The sequence below is a fragment of the Glycine soja genome, chromosome 17 (assembly GCF_004193775.1).
Source record: "Glycine soja cultivar W05 chromosome 17, ASM419377v2, whole genome shotgun sequence".
Taxonomy (NCBI): Eukaryota; Viridiplantae; Streptophyta; class Magnoliopsida; order Fabales; family Fabaceae; genus Glycine; species Glycine soja.
This window is the reverse complement of record NC_041018.1, coordinates 19,499,485-19,512,121: the sequence shown is the minus strand read 5'-3', so window position 1 is coordinate 19,512,121 and position 12,637 is coordinate 19,499,485.

Genomic DNA, 12,637 nt, shown 5'->3' with positions numbered 1-12,637 from the left:
GGATCAAGCAGAAGGCCTATGCCACGGGATAAGGCTAATTGTCTCTAGAATGACCAATCATGTTATTGAAGCACAAATAATTTATGGAGGAAATATAGGAAGTTTGGTTTATATTCCACGAATGTCATTATCACCATCTCAATCTCCTTGGCTTTTCAATATGACTAGAAGACAATTCCCATTTATAGTGTCATATGCCATGACAATCAATAAATCTCAAGGACAATCTCTTGAATCTATTGGATTATATCTTCCTCAACCAGTTTTCAGTCATGGTCAGCTTTATGTCGCATTCTTAAGAGTTCAAAGCAAGAATGGATTGAAAATCCTTATTCGTGATAAAAAAGGAAAACCACAAAATATAACAACCAACGTGGTTTACAAGGAAGTACTTCAAAATCTGTAGTATGTCCTAAAACTTGCTATATAATTAATCAAGACATTAAAACGTATTCATAATCATCATATACCTTTTCAGTGCAAGGTTGTTAACTGCAATGTATTTTGTAACAACATCATGACATCAACTTTTTGTAGAGTTGAGTACAACACGATAACGTTAACACTTTTTTGGAGAGGTCAGCATAACACAACTAACATGATCTGCAAGCCAGGTGCTTCCAATATAGTTCTCTGTGTTTCTTATTTGTCTAAAGATGGGCCATTAATTATCTTTGTTCCGCCTAAGCTTCTAACATGTGTTCTTCAGGTATGGTTTATTTACTTGGTTTCTGTTTAAGATTACAAACATTAGTTACTAACTGCGTACGATCTTGTATTGACAGTCTAAAGGTTTGGTGTTACTCATTGAATAAAAACAATAGGGTTGTATGACTAATTGAATTCAAATGATATTTTGATGCATCAGTGCTTATCAACTAGTGCTGAAAATGGTCGACTTTTATCAGCTACACTGATCAAAGATATGAAGATTGAATGATGATGATGAAGCGTTGTTGAAAACTTTTTTTTGAATTATGGATTCTAATGTATACTTCATCAATGTTTAGCATTGGTTTGTTAAGCAGATGTGTTGTAAGTCAAACTTGGTTTGAATTTGTATTAATTGTTGACTTGTAGTTAAATGGTATGACAGTGTAATGGTACATCTTTTAATTTTGAATCATAATAATCAACTTTTTAGGTTATACTATTATCTTCAAGGTATCATCAATGTAAAATAGTTGATATTTTGGAAATGTCAAGTTTCATGTACATAGTGAATGAGCATGCCTATACCTCTACTGCCTATTTGATGACAATTTCTGCTAACAAATCAATACCTTTTGAAGGCAATAAGAACTACAAAATTGAATGATTTTTTTAAAAAATGTGTATGATATAATTGCATGTAGAGTGTCAAATGCTTGACCAGTTGATAATCATATTAAACGCATAAGAAACAATTGACACAAAGACTATAATTTCCATACATTCAACCTCACCTCAAGCCATATTTTTTTCTATAACTTCTTGAAATTATTTGCAATTTCTCTTTTTAAATAACAAAGCCTTCAATTAACCAGTTTTTAAAATAGTCAAAAACATATTAATTACATACTAAACAAATATATTCAAGGGTTTTTTTATTACACAAACCTATTTCTAATTTGCTCAAACCCACATTTTCTTCCTGCATCAGCCAGTACTTAGTAGCGCACCTAATAGGCCTTACCAATTACTTTGTGCATATTATACAATAGCATCAAAAAGATTTAAAATTAATTTGAGTATTAAGCTAATAATGTCAAAGTGCCATATGAAAGTCCTGCATGGGCCAAAACTTATTTTCAAATTAATGTCAACAAATTATTTTTATACAGATTTAAATAATGCGCAATAAACAAAAAATCACTATTGACCCATACAAAATACAAATCCATAATGATTTTATGGATTCTTGATCTGAATCAGATTCTTGATCTGGTAAGAATGTTCATACTACTACAATGTAGTTTATGATTTTCGATTATCTCTAAGAGACCCAACATCATATTAGACTTAAGATTCTCTGCATTCACGGTGTTCCGTTAACAAAGTATTTTTTTTTCGATAATCAAAAGACTGTGGAACAAAAACACAGAGACTTGTTCATTTCGGTTGAATTTATGAAAAGTGCATTACAAGTGGCCAACATTAGATTACGAGTGGCTAACACTCCTCTTTTCATAAATTTCTTCATTGTGTCATTACAAAAAATATATTTGTCGGAAAACCATTTCTATTTACCCATTTGATTTATATAAACATTGTCTTTCTCATTGATATATCATGTATTGTGCCATGTATTGTTATCACATTGGTTTGTTTATGTACTCCTTTGTTTCTCATTGATATACCATGTAGTCTATTCTGAAAGAAAATTTTTCAAGTTAATATTTCAACTTTCTTCTGCTACCTTTCAAAATTGTGTTTCCAGCAAATAATTTGTTCTGCACTTTTATCAATATCGCTACCCTTATGTATTGCTTGGTTGTTCTGTTTCAATTAATAATATGCATAATGTTAGGCACATTGAAGATGAAAAATAGGTGTGTCATGTACATGGTTATGTGAGGCTGTGTATGAAGTGGCTTTCATCATTCCACAAGATTATTATGTCAGATTTGTAATAGTATTGTGTACTAATATTAGTTACATATTATTCTTCTTATATGATTATTTATGTATCAACATTTATTGATACCCACTTTTTAATTCTATATGGGGTTTATAATTAATGAATGAAGACCAGAAAAATTCTTATGAAATGGCCAAGATAATGTTGTAGATAAGTAGAACACTAGAGATGTTCACCACCGTTAATGCCAAGGATCAGGTCAACAATATATTTTGATATTATTGTCATTTTTGTTTTCATTTAACATGTCATTTTTCAATTATTTTTCACAACTCACCAACCAATTTTTCTCATTCTAATATTACACCTATTTCAAATTTAGACTTACGGTAAAGTTAGTAGGTCGTTTGTCATAAGGTGGAAGGATCAACTTGAACGTTACTGGTATTTGATAGACAAAAATGAGAATATATATGCATATTGTTGTGTACAACAAAGATTTGGTCAATCCAACCATTGTGTTAGGATGGACAACACTTAGGAACTTTTATGGACTCAACGGAGATCATCAAGTCATGTTAACCCATTATGGCTAGAGTGTATTGCCGTTGACCATATTCAAAACTAGTACTGATCCAAACTTTTTCCAAAATGACACTCATTATATCATAAAGAACCGAGTTCAGTCACTTTCAAGGTGCTGCTGAATCAATATAAGTCACTTACAACAGCTTGGTAAGTTACTTAGCAATATACTTAAGGAGTTCAAAAGCAGCTTTATTTGTCAATGTTTTAAATTCTTCCATTTCTCATATTAAGTTATTGTAAATTTTAGGATGTTCCAAGTAGTATGTATTATTTTATGAAAGAAAAAAGGTTCATTGACTTGGTTTTGGAAGATGGTTCGAAATGCCGCATTGTTTACAATGACTGGAGAAAGACAAAAAAAATTGGCTATGGATGGAGAGTTTTTTCATAATCACAAAGTTTGTAAAGTGGCATGGAAAAAATTATCTTTGAATTTCCTGATCCAGCAGTCAATTATGTTTTTATTTTGGTTATGTTTATAAATTGAGTACAATGTAATCGTGCCATATGTCAATTTTTGTAAATAGGCAACTTCTATTGTGGTCGGAATTTTCCTACAAACAATGTTTCTAAATATGAATACTTTGTGAGTTGATAGTTTATTATATAATATTTGTTTTATTTTGCTTGACCTTCAAATCAATTTGAACGTGTTTATCATAAACTTTTTTAGCTTATATTCATTTTTGTTTTCATTTAGTTAGTTCCCAATTGAATACATGATAATATTGTCCAATGTTATAATTATATGCCGACAACTATGCTGTAAATATAATTTTCTGGCTTACCCGCATGTACCCACGGGTACTTAACTAGTTAGTATTTAATAAATGTGAAAAGTCATATCTGAAGTATATAACCAAACATTCCACTTACATGGGCTTTTTCTATATCCAATTACCTATTTCCCTTTCTTGCTAAGTATACTCCTATTTGTTTTTTTTATGCTATGACCCTTTATATCAATAACATTGATATATAATCATTATTCTGCAATATACTTTCTGGAACAATGTTTTATTTTTAACATTCATTCCATAAAGTATATTTTGGACTATTTTGCGTTTTGAAAACTACTTTTAAGAATGCTAATAAAAATTCAAGCATAATATTATGAAAGAGTGGAGGAGTGTGTTGTTGTGCTAGAAAGGTGAGTGTGTGAGGGAGGGTGAAGGTTTGAAAGATGTTATTTAAGTAATTTAACTTTAAAAAAAGGAAAATGGGAGTGTACATAGAAACTTAGGAGAGTGGATATAGTAAAACCCACATACATGTGTAGAAAAGTAATTGGGCCACTGGGCATCCTGGCTCCCCCTTTTCCATCTACCTTTACTATATCCACTCTCCATTTTTGCTAACTACACCCTCATTTTATTTTTCTATTTTTTTTATTATTATATACCTTACAATGTTTTGTTTTTAACATTCCAAAAAGTCGTATACGGAATATTAAAAAAATGTATTTCAAAGAATATTTTTCTAAACATTACAGAAAATACTTTATGAAATACTATTTTGTGTTTTAGAAAGTATTTCCCAAAATGGTTAGAATAACATTTGGAAAAATTCAAACATATGAGTAATTGAAGTGGTGGAGAAAACATCTAATTGATATAAGTTTTTCTGAAAGTTATATATGTTTAAGTTTTTTGTGAAAACTGATTTTGGGTGTGAAATATATAAAATATATATTTTTTAAATCTAAAATTGATTTTTGCATAATATAATAAGATAAAAAAAATGTTTTTTCTTACTCACTTTTAAATATTATTTTTAAACAATTTTTTTTTCTTGGTACAGTAAGAAGATAAGACAAGACAAGAAACTAAACAATCAAAATACAATCTCTCCTCAGAGGCAGCAGACGCCATACGAGGAGAGTCCCACTGAAAAACTGTTGCATTGCATCTGTTGTTGATAACTCGAGGCCCACCCTGCAAGAGAGTCAGCAACAGTATTCTATTCATTTCTTTTAAATTAATTAGATAAATTTTAGTCTTAAATTTTGATTTTTGTATGTTACTGATTTTTTAGTTTTGATTGATCTAAGTTTTTGTTTTAATTTTAATCTTTGTAAGTTGGAGTTTTTTTAGTTTTGATTTCTTAAAATTTTTATTTTTATTTTTAGTTATTGTAAGTTTATATTTTTTAAATTTAGTTTCTTTAAGATTTTAATGTTTTTATTGATAATATTTTGTATTTAGAGGGATTAAAATTGAAAAAAATACAAAGGACTAAAAAATGATGATTTAAATATGTTTTTCTTTCTTGTAAGTTAGTACTTTTTATTTTTATTTCCTGTCAATTCATCTTTTTTCATTTAATCATTATAAATTGATGCTTTTTCAATTTAGATTTCTGTAAGACTATAATTTTTATTTATAATCCCTATAACTTTGTGCTTATATGGATAAAAACTGAAAAAATATAAACTTAAATAAACTAATAATAAGTAAAATATCTTACATAAATCAAAATTAAAAAGACACATATCACTAAAATTATAAAAATAAACTTACAAAGATCAAAAATGGAAAAAGCGCTATCGACAAAAACATATTTAAGCAAAAAATGAATAAAATATTTTACAGAAATTAAAAATAAAAAACACAAACCAATATAGACTAAAATTAAAAAAATAAACTTAAAAGGATCAAAAAGAAAAAAAAAACGCTAAACTTACAGTAAAAAAATGTTTTAAGACTAATTTTTAAAAATAATTACCAGTAAACTATTCTACTCTATATATCAAGTCATAAGTATTGCTGCAATTTAAACCTTTATTTGTACGCGTAAGTATATCACTTTTAAAATTAATTATTAGAAAAGGGTTTTGTGAAAATTGAGAAAAAAACCCACTCCATTTTAAATTTTAAACAAACTAGAAACAATTTCTTATTTTTAAGGAAATACTTTCATTAATCAATTTTAACTCACAAAACCATGTGAATATTAGAAAATATGATTTTATCTTTATTTAATTAAATTTAACTGAATTCAATTGACTTTCTGATGCTGCCCTCAGTCGATTTTTGTCATTTCCACACATTATAAGCAACCATTTATTTTATTTTTACAAACATTGTAAGCAATCTATTTGATTTTATCCTCATTTAGCTAGTCTTTTTGTTCGACTAAAACTAACAAATAATTAGTCACTAGGACAATCTTATCCTCATTCGGCTAACACTAAAAGTAACAAATTTCCTATTAATCAGCACCAATTCCGCTTATTGAAAGTTGATTTCCACTGATTATGGACAAATTCAACATGACTCAAAATCAAGCTTAGTAAATGACCAATTTTCTATCCACACATAACGCAGATTACCAAAATTCTAAAATTCAGTTACCAACAACGTGATAAAAAAAATTATTAATGAAGTGTTAAAATAAAGAATAATAATATACATACATCCACATTTTTTAAATACCTAACTAAAACTAATAGTTTTTCTCTATCTCTTCATGGCATATCATCATAATATCTATAATGTTTATTTTTGTCTCTCTTTCTTTTTATAGAATATGGGAATCCATGAATACTTTTTCTAAAATAGGTGTTAAAATATTATTATTATTATTATTATTATTATTATTATTATTATTATTATTATTAAATAAAAAGGATTTAAATATATTTTTTTATCCTTAATAAATATATGATTTTATATTTGTTTTTATTTCTCAATAAATTTTTATTTTGCGATAAGTCCCTAAAAAATTAACAAATTTTATATTTTTTTATGATAAATATTTTTCATTTGTTATTAATATAAACTAAAATAAAATTTATTAATTTATTAGAAAATAAACATAATTTTTTTTAATTTATCTGTAACTAAAATAAAGTATCAAGAATAAAAAATAAAAAAATTATTTTTATTAAAAATTTAACATAAAATTAAATTTTTTTTAAAAACAAATATAAAAATTAAATATTTATTAAAAATAAAAATAAACTTAAAATAGCCGACATTATTTATCTTAATGTCTGTTGTGGGGAACGAGAGAGAAGAGTTTGACACAGACAGATATTTCTTACGTACATCGATCACCAATGGCATTGTCACGTGGTTGCAGTACGATTAATGCAAGTTATATGCTACTTTGTCACGTGGTCTAGTGTGGCTTTTTTGAGTAACATGCTACTTTTCGCGTGGACGTGTCTCGATCAAAGTGGGAACTGGAAAGTTCGCATTATGCCATTATGGAGTACGCAGCCATTTCACATTTTGATTTTTTTTATGAACTCATATTTTAATTTTAAATAATTATATTCTAGCCTAGTTGTATTTTTTCTTCCATTTGTCTTAAATATTTATTAAGTAGATTTTGTTAATATGATATTAGATTATGCATGATGTTTTTTGTATGAACTCATATTTTAATTTTAAATGATTCTATTCTAGCCTAGTTGTATTTTTTCTTCCATTTGTCTTAAATATTTATTAATTAGATTTTGTTAAAATGACATTAGATTATGCATGATATTACTGTTGATTAATTGTCTGATCAATATGTTGATGTAATTTAATTATACTTTTGTTTTTCATAATTGTGATATTAGATAAATTAAAATTAACCGTATAATTAAATCATGTTAATATATGTCTCAGACAAAATATTTGTTGTCATATTATTGATATGTGTTTACATTTTAATGTTAGAGAAAGAATAAAATACTTTTAACTTAAAGCATTCATGAATATTTTTTGCATTTTGTCTAATCATAAAATTTGAGGTGTGTCATGTAACTCACCTCTATCTGTTTATATTGGATGCCCTCCAACACTATCTCCTTGGTATTACACCTACGTGTGTACAAGATACAATCTTGCGAGTTCTATATCAAGTACATAAACGTTGTTGCGTGCCTATAACATATCAGAGATGCGATGCGTTGCCTGCTATTGTCACCACATTCTAATGGTTTCAAAAGTCAACAAAGTTGGTCATACGTAACCCTTAACCTATGATTGACTCAACTCTACAAAGATAAAGTGGATATTGTGGATTATATTTCATGTGAAAATTGATCCTTGAGAAAATAGTTGGTCGGATGATTCATAATCCACCAAACAATGAGTTTGATGGAGGAAATGTTTAGATTGTCATAAGAGTTTGATGGACAGTCCATATATTATAAATTCAAACGCTTGTGGAAATAACGAATTATTAGCTTGTTAGAAAATAAAGATAAGGCACAAAGAAATAATTTATGAGGTCGTGACCATGGACCTTTATAAGTTGATCAAATCACAGGAGGGGAAAGACATCAATGGATGACAGGATAAAGACTTCTATCCGGAAGTGTCTTCAGAAGTAGGGGAGAGAAGATCAAATCTCTTTAAATATATAATTAAAGTTAAAATTAATTAAAATAAATTTAATTATTTAATTATTTTTATGATTTTATATTTCTTTAGCCTTTCAATAGTTTTATGATTTTATTTTTTTGACACTTTTTATGATTTTATAATTAAGATTAACTCTTCTTAATTTGATCACGGTTATATTAGATATGTCTGATTCTATTCAGGGTAAGGGATATTATAAATTCATATAAACTCCTTTAAATATTTTTTTAACATAAATTAATGATAATAAAAGTGTTAAAATATATTTTGTTATTTACAAAGCGTCCCTTTAATATTTTTCTAACTTTGGGACAGTTGAATTTGAAATATTTAAGATATTATCGCGGATTAAATTATTATATATGCAATGTCTCATAAAAGTTTAGTTTATTTATACTTTTAATTCCTTCAGTTTGAAATATCTGTGATTTTGTTTTAATTTTTTTTATGTTATCAAGTCTCAATATTCAAAATGAGTAACTTTAATCTCACCATTAATTTTTATTAAAAACTTCAAATTTTTATTTTTATACTCAATCATACAAATTGAATTGATTAAACTTTATTTTACTCAACACTCATCCGAATCAATTAAAATGTAAAATTTCAACGTAAAATAAAAAATTTCAATAATTTCTCTCTTTAAATCCAAGTCATAATAAATCTTATAGAACCCTTCAATTTTCATCAAGCATTTATCTAATCATTAAATAATTTTATATTATCATTCAATATAAAAATCTTATAGAAAAATATTAATTTAAAACTTTCAAGGTAGAGTTTGGTGGCGCTGAGCTTTCATTCCGATTGACAAACGTGGCGCTACCCTCTTATCTTAGTTTTGCAGGGCTTTCTAGTTTTTTTTTTAGTTTTGTTGTTGCGGATATTGGGAATGGGAGTAGAATTTCCTGATGCGGAGTAGAATTTTGTCGGTGTTTGTGCTGGTGTTTGTTTTGATACATGAAAGTGTTCGCTGATGCTTTGTCAAGGATCTTGTCAGCAATATTTTGTCCTATTTAGGTGTGACCATTTGTGATAGACAGGACACACATGGGTGCCCAATGGTTTTTGTACGGTGTCATTGCCCCAGACATGTGCGATAGGGTTAGTAGATAATCAGTGTCCTGTTGATATCTTTCTATATTATGTTTTAAATTTTGGTTTTCATTGATGGACATTGGATCATACAATAACTTTTATTGGTGGATAAATATTTTATCATTTAACTTTTATTGTTTTATGAATTTTATCATTCAATTTTTTTTTTAATTTTACAATTCAAGTTTTAAATTTGTGTACATTTTAGCAATGATGAAGTGTCATTAAAACGAAATTTTCTTGAAATGCACATTTACATCAATCCCTTAAAATACACATTTTTTTTAAATCAACAAAAACTTTATATTATAAATTTAAAAGCACAAGTTTTGCCTAGACAATGCATAGTATTGTTCTTACAGCACATTATAGCAAAGGGATTGAATCTTTATACATCCTCTATATGCATAAGTGAAGATTCAAAATCACAGATCTCCCCCAAAATAGTACACCACCCCCTCCCTAACTTCCCTGTATATTTTTTATCGACAATTCCAGCCATGTAAATTCAACAGTTCACCACAACATATGAGTGATATGACCACCCCAAAGTTTTATCATGTAGCTATTAATCCTCATTGTTGATAAACCATTGACCGAACATAACATCTAGCCACTCCCACGGATGCAAGCCTCACGATTCCTTACCCAAAGTACATATGGACAATCAAAACCCGATATTCTGTGTTTCAGCCATGTCCAAGCTTGATATTTTATTGTTTCAATCAAAGTCATAAAGTTCATGATGAACATGAACAAATAGAGAAAGAAGTAAAAGCTTGCAAAGAAAGCAACAATTGATCAAATGGATTGAATGAATCTCATTGAAAGAAATGAATGATGAATACATGTGTTTCATATTATATACAATCAACTTTGGGCACCAATCTAACTACTAGAAAATACAACTAACTATAACTGCTTCTAACTGTCAAAACAGAAAACAGTTAGTGCATAACTAATTCTATATGTTGAGAGCCCTCCCAATATGAGGAATGTATGTTAGACATTTCCAACTTGAGCTGCAAAAGACAAAAAGCAATAGGAGAGAAAGCTTTGGTGAATATGTCGGCAAGTTGATAGGCTAAAGAAATAGAAAGAAGATTGATCAAGCCTGAAAGCAATCTCTTGCACACAATGTGGCAGTTAATTTTGATGTGCTTTGTGCGCTCATGAAACACAGGGTTGACAGCAATATGGAGTGTTGAACGATTATAACAAAAGGGTAAGGCTTACTTGGAAGATACACATAGATCAGTAAGTATGTGAGCCATTGCAATTCACAAGCAGCACCTGCAAGTGCTCAATACTCGACTTTAGGAGAGCTTCTGGAAACAATGGCTTGCCTTTTGGATTTCCAAGTTATAAGAGAAGAGCCTAAATAGATAGAGAAACCAGTTATGGACCTGCGAGTGTTACTAAAACCTGCCCAATCAGAGTCACTAAATGCTTTCAATTGAATTTCACTGGTAGCAGGAAATGAGAGACTGAGACCAGGAGCACCTTTGATATATCACAGGATGCAAAAAACAGCTTGCTGATGAGTTGATGTAGGGTGAGAAACATATAGGCTAAGAGTTTGAACAACAAAAGTGATATCTAGTCAAGTGTTTGTAAGGTAGATACGACGACCAATTAGTCTTTTGAATGAAGAAGTATTTGTTTCAAACAAAATAATGCCTAGATTTTGATGAAGTCATGTACTATAATCAATGGGGGTTGAAACAGGTTTGCAACCAAGCATTCTAGCATCAAAGAGGATCTCTAGTGCATATTTCATTTAACAAATGTTGATACCTGTGCTACTATGAGCCACTTCAAACCCTAGAAAGAATTTTAGATTGCCAGGATCTTTGATTTTAAATTTGTCATCTAGCAGTTGTGTGATATGGGAAATTTTTGCCAAATTGTTACCAGAGAGGACTATATCATTAACATACACAAGGAGAGTAGCGAAACAACCATCTTGTTTCTTAGTGAACAAGGAATAATCCAAGATGGATTGTTTATATTAATGAGATATGAGGAAAGTTGATAGTCTTGTATACCATTGATGACTGGCTTGTTTAAGGCCATAAAGAGACCTCTACAATTTGCAGACCTAGCCTACTTTAGATGCTGGTAATCTAAGAGGCATGATCATATAGACTTCTTCATTTAAATCTCCATGCAAAAAATCATTATTGACATCTAGCTATTTAAGATGTCAATTATTGATCGAGGCAAGTGCAAGCAGAAACCGTACTGTGGTTATTTTAGCAATAGGAGAAAATGTATCCAAGTAACCTTAGCCCTCAACTTGATTGTAGCCTTTAGCAACAAGGCGAGCTTTGTACCTTTCTATAGAACCATAAGCATGATGCTTGATTTATAAATCCAACGACACCCAATGGCAGTTTTGTTTGGAGGTAAGTCAGTGACAACCCAAGTATGATTTCTTTCAAATGCTGCAATTTCATCTTGCATAGTCTTGACCCATTGATCAGACTTGGCAGCCTCAGTATAAATCTTAGGCTTAGTTTAAGTAGTAATGGATAGGATAAAACTATGATAAGATGGTGACAATTTGTCATAAGATAAAACTAAGGATGAAGGATATCTAATACTTGGTTGATGAGTGGTAGCAACTGATGTATACTTGATGTGAAAGTCATGAAACTTTTGTGGCCCTAGAATTTGTCTTTTAGACCTTTGAAGAGGAGGATCAAAGGGAACCAAATATGAGGAAGTACTTGAAGACTCATGAATAGGTGAATAACTTGAAAGAGAGTCATTAGAAATATAAACAACAGGTGCACTTGATGAAGGCATAATAGGATAATCATGAGTGACTATTGATGGATGAGCTAAGCTAAAGGGTTGTGTAGAATCCGATATTGATGGGGCAGAATAAGGAAAACAATTTTCATAAAAGATCACATGTCTAGAAATTTCAATGCCACGAGTGTGCAAATTAAAGGTGACATATCCTTTCTTATGTGGTTTGTGACCAAGAAATATGCAAGGCATGGCTCGAGGGTCTAGTTTTTTT